Here is a 6,000-nt window from a genome sequence, read left to right as displayed (position 1 = left end):
CTGTAGCCAAGGAGATTCAATAAATGAAATTCAATTATTTTCATTGATATGCACTTTTATATTTCATGTACAATGATTCACAGTAGCTTAATAAAAAGCATTATTTACCTTCAAATGTTTTTACTGATACATTTTTGTGAATGAACAAGGACTTATTTTTGAAACCCAGTTGAGCATTGCAGAATACAAAATCATTGCTGTGGGGCACGTCAGGTTTATTATTATAATATAATGCTGAATTATCATTATTATTCTGATTATTAGATTTATGTTATAGACACAGACTCTGAGGAAGGCTGTGAGGCTGAAACGTCTGTGTTCCCGTTCTGTGAGATATAAAAAAAAAATTTAAGAAATTGAGAAAAATTAGTGTTTTGAGACTGTTTAAGGTGTATGGATATATGCACCCTGAACTAGTAGAGTGCAGCGATTTAATTTCTTTGCGTTATATAAAAGTGATATATTTCTGTCTTGTTCACTTCATCTTCACCTGGGGCTTTTATTGTGACACAGAAAAGTGTATATTTGACAGTTTACAATGTCCTGCATTTCCTGAAAGTCGGTAATCTCTCATTTTCTGTTATTCTGTGCCGCGTTTGTAAGTTTGTATAATAAATTGTAGTGGTTACTAATGTTTGGAATTGCAGGAATGCTTGAACCTGCATTACCTTGATATCACAATGCACCTGAACTGATCTGAGAGCACCACCATGCGCGTGCACACAGATCAGAATGTCACCGGTTTGTTCTGAATCACACACAGTCCATGTTTATCTGTCTTTAAATCACAGCCTTTTGTGGATTAATAATCACATATGACCATAAAGCCATTCTGATGTTATTTTCATTAATTGTGCAGCCCTGAAGGATCGTGAAATTAGTCTACTGATGCGCTCTTTATGATACTTAATGGCCAAATGAAAACACATTAAAATCATTGTGATATTGATGATATTGGTCAATTTGACATCATCAGCAAAATTATCTTGATTATACTGTTAATATTTGATATATCGCCCAGCCCTACACGACTGTAACGTCTTTTTTGACTTATCATTTCATCAGATTGACAAGAGTGAAAAGATTTTATGCAAAATTCAAATTAAAAATTAAAAACACTAATTTTGGGGCCATTTCTTCAACTTCAGGCTCTTTCAATCCAGTGAATTTCTAGAAAGTAAAAACTCTTTTTTTATTTATTTTTTACACTTGTTGATTTAATTTGTCTACTAACAATATTCAACAGTTTATGCACATGTATCATGCAAGATTTGTCATTTTCTTTTCTGACTGTCATTTCCAGTGTGTTTAATAAAATTCTGTGCTGAAAATGACACTGATTGAAATTACATTTTGAACAGTTTTCATATAAAATGGACGACTGCTTTGTTTTGCTTAGGCTAATTTCATACCTAACATTTTATGAATCCTAAATCACATGATTAACATTTTCATACTTTTTGCGTAATTTGGCAAAATTGAAGCTTGACTGAAAATGAAGCCCAATAAAAATCTTCTGCTCACAAGTGATTGTCCACTTGGTTAACAAGTACACTAACTTTTGAACAAAGGTCACATGCAGAGTTTAAAATCAAATTTAAGACTTTTTAAGACCTTTTTTTAAGACCTGAACAAATAAAATGAATACCGTATCCCATCCCAAAACAAACCAAAACAATCTCAAAATAAATCATGTATCACAGACTCTTACTTAAACAGGCAGGGACACACATTCAACATTGTCTTAACATTGCTTATCAGTTAAAACATGGTAGGATATATGCAAGTTTAAAATACTCAAGACATGTTTTCCACATAAATATCACATTAAAATTGGTTTACGTGCCATTACATAAATAGATACAAATTAGAGATCGACCGATATTGGATTGTGCTGATTCAATAATGTGTTGAAAGAAAGCAAGTTCTACCAATTGCTTTTAAAATTGGTAGCCTAAATTAAACTTTTAAAGGGGCATTCAGTAGTTCTCTAGCTAGCGTTAGCATTGCTCTTCTTCGTGTACATTAAGTACCGATACAACAGTGGTGTTAGACGCTGTACTGCCATCTATCGATGTGGATCAGCACAATTGTCTCTGCTGCCTCCTACAGCTCTGGAATAACATTTGCATCTGGAAAATGTCAGAGTTTGAGGTCATTTCTAAAGTTATTTATTACTATTATAATATAATTGCTTTGCCTAAAAACAAACGTCAGAATTCAAGTGAACAGACTTCTACAGTTAAGGACAGATTATTATTGTCCCTCATATCAATAATCTTTGGAGACTGTCTACGTTTCACGTTATTTCTAAAGACAGTAATTACCTTTATTAGAGAACTGCTTAGCGTGAAATAAACCTCAGTTATCTAGCGTTACAGAATGTCATGGTAAAGGAAAGAATAGTACTGTTTTTGATGATCAAATTTAGCATGTGCATGAATACTGTATTTGACAAACTCGTTATGTTTCCAAGCAAACCAACGTCATGGTTTACTCAAAATCCACAACAATCGCTGTGCCAAGCTGCTAAACGAATGAAGACGTATGCCATTTCATAGAGGTGGAGGTAGATGGGCCCCTCTTACTATAGCCACGATAACAATGAAAAGAAAATTACACGGTGCTTTGTGGTTGCGTTTGTAACATACGTTGATTGCACACATTGTTTTAAAAAGTTCAAGGGAAACTTAAATGAGTTTTCTGTAAATTCCACTGATACTATTTTAGAAAGTGGTCTAACAATTAATAATGTCTTACCTGTCCAACGAAAAAGAAGCAACATCTGCATCATCAAATCTTTCCACCTGAAGGGACATAGAGCCAAGGTGAAACCGAGGGCCCAGAGAACCAAGGCGGAGTCCAGGGCCCGGAGGGTCCAGGCAAACTCGGAGGGTCAGAAGCCCCCCGTCTGATCCCGAGGAAACATCCATAGGGTGGGTACCAGGGCGGGAACCATCTCCAGGTCCAATAGCTCAGATATGGCTATGACATGGCATGGAACAGACTCAGGCGTGGCTGTGACATGGCATGGAGCAGGCTCAGGCGTGGCTGTGACATGGCATGGAGCAGGCTGAGGACCCGGGGCAAAAGATGGCGCTAGCTCAGTGACCATGACGAGGAACTCTGGCTCGGCGGCCATGACGTGGAACTCTGGCTCAGCATCCACCTCCCCACAGTGAACGTGGAACCAATAATCTGCAGTGCGAGATCGATATATTGAGCCAGGCTGTGGGTACTCTGACCGCCTGTGATCAGAGAAGAGATGGGCTCATTCAGTCCAAATCGGAAACAGTCCTTGAGGACCACCTCATCCACCAAAATCCACCCTGCAGGCCAGAGCGCATAATTCATCCACATAATCCTCCAGGGGACGATTCCCCTGGTGAAGTCGAAGAAGCTAGATTGCTGGGTTCATATTGCGTCGGTCAGGTATTTTGTAACGCTGTTGCTGGCACTGGCAATGACGAAGACGATGAAGTAAAGAACCCAAGTGCAAATTTATTAACAAAAATGAAATCCAAAAACGTAAACAAAAAACATGAACTTGACTTTAACTTGACATAAACTTGAAAACACAACCAAAGTTACATTCAACAATACCTGACCATGGACCACGGAAAACATGAGGGTTATATACATGACATGGGAGAACACATGACAAAGATAACCAATAAACACAAAGAACTCTAAACAAGATAACAAGAAAATAAACCAATGAAAACAAGACACATGAACATGGAGGGAAACATGAAATCACATGACAAGGAAACCACATGACATGAAACAGGAACTAGAAATTTCAAAATAAAAGACATGAAAAACATGAATCAACAAAATACGCATGACAAGTATACTGATGCGCTCTGCGGGATATCCCTGCAGCAGCATGTACATGAACAGAGCCACTGAATACTCTGCTTCTGCCAGATTCTACAAACACAGACAGAGCCACAGGTCACATGACATTCAGCATCTCTTATCAGACTCAAAAAGATTACAAAATCAATTTTTAAGATAGTTTGCAATGCTGCCTAATATTTTCATGAAAACTAAGCACATTTCACTTACTGTAATGTGTCTGGTCATTGTACTTTTGAAATTAATAGTAATTTACTGTATTACAGTTAAAAAATACTGTAATTATGTTTTGTTTGGTTTTTTTGTATTTAAATAAGCAAAAATTAAAGGCAGTGCAACAAACACTATCACGATGTACAAACACTTTATATTTTAAATGATATACCATTATTTCTTTTGGTATATCATTGCCATGAAAATAATGTCACAATATAGTTGTAAAAAGGCTTCACTTTCTTCACATATTAGTTCTTTAAGCTTTCTTTATGCTAATGTTGAGGTATAATATGAACTGAATAGGACATGTCCTCCACAGGTTTCATGAGATTCACGTCAAAAATCTCCACAGTTTTGCAGTTTACACTATGATAAATAATAAAGTGCCTGAAATATTTTATAAATGCTTTATATGTATTTGATAGCAAAAAGAAAACAAATTGAGCACTATAAAACTAGAACTGCAGCAACACTGACTAAACTAAACTGATCGTGATTAGCTTGAATGATTTAAGGCTCAAGCTGCTTGAACAATCCTGAGCACTTTACAGGACAAGTCAATATTGCAATATAAACCAATTAAACAAACCTGGAACATCAGGAAACAGCCAGAAGTGCCCGAGAAAATACACTTAACTGGCAGACATGCATCTCAGTTTCAACATACCTGTATAATTGGATACTGGAGGTTTATCAAGGAGCAGCACCATCATGGTCACTACATTTTGGCTGGATATTAATTGTCATACAAATAATTGCAATTAACAATTAGTCTTTTTTGTTCAAGTCACTTACAGCATAGGCTTGATACACATACCCCTTAAAAAAATAGTCATTTATTCACTTAGATCTTAAAATACTAATAAAATTATGGATTCCTTTGTAAACAAACATTGCACAGGACTGAATAGCATTGAACTATTTTGCATTTTCTAAATTCTAAATATATTCTAAAAGTTTTTGCAATCCAGTCCACCTGAATTTATTATACTCCAATAATATAATATAGATTATTATTATAATTAAGTGAAAATAAGTATATTATCATGCAATAACTTAACTTACTGTAAAGGTAACCTGTAACAGCCTGTAAAATGAAACCACAAATCAATGCACATTGTAAGTAAGACATGCTCAGAGCATTTCCTTATTTGGGTGTCAATAAATGATTGCAATTTAAAATGCACAATGATTGCCTTTATCTTGATCAAATAATCGCAATCAAACAATTATGTTATAATTGTGGCAGGCCTAACAAAGGAAGGAAAAAAAAAATCTTTGGAATTTTCACTTCTGGATTTAGCATGAATCAAATCCAGACATTTGGCCTATTTTTCACATTGTTTATTTTATTGTAATATCTATGTTATGGTACGAATGTACTAAGCATTACGCTTACTAAACTGTATTTTTAATTGTATTCACAGCAGCTGTCTAATGGACAATTTTCTGAATTTCTTATGTATCTTTAGAGCCCTGTAACCATTGTGAAAGCAGAGTCTGGAACCATAGCTCCATACTGTGCCCAGTGACTGAGGCTGAACATATGGACATCTGCATAGTAAACACAGCTGTACTGGTATCAGCACCTGAGAACATGTAAATATATGCACACTCAGCATACACCGATCAGACACAACATTAAAACCACCTGCCTAATATTGTGTAGGTTCCCCTCGTGCAGCCAAAACAGCACCAACTCGCATCTCAGAATAGCATTCAGAGATTATATTCTTCTCACCACAATTGTACTGAGCGGTTATCTGAGTTACCGTAGACTCTGTCAGTTCAAACCAGTCTGGTCATTCTCCGTTGACCTCTCTCATCAACAAGGCGTTTCCATCCACAGAACTGCCGCTCACTGGATGTTTTTTTGTTTTTGGCACCATTCTGAGTAAATTCTAGAGACTGTTGTGCGTGAAA

The 6,000-nt window shown here is 36.1% G+C and overlaps 1 pseudogene; it reads right to left on the bottom strand.

Annotated features, from left to right (window-relative positions):
• Positions 1-266: 266 nt before the first annotated feature.
• Positions 267-6,000, bottom strand: part of LOC127411127 (RNA helicase aquarius-like) — a 68,143-nt pseudogene continuing 62,409 nt past the window's right edge.

This window comes from Myxocyprinus asiaticus, chromosome 20 (assembly GCF_019703515.2).
Source record: "Myxocyprinus asiaticus isolate MX2 ecotype Aquarium Trade chromosome 20, UBuf_Myxa_2, whole genome shotgun sequence".
Classification (NCBI taxonomy): Eukaryota; Metazoa; Chordata; class Actinopteri; order Cypriniformes; family Catostomidae; genus Myxocyprinus; species Myxocyprinus asiaticus.
Note: the sequence above shows the minus strand (reverse complement) of the source record. Positions and strands in the feature narration are given on the sequence as shown.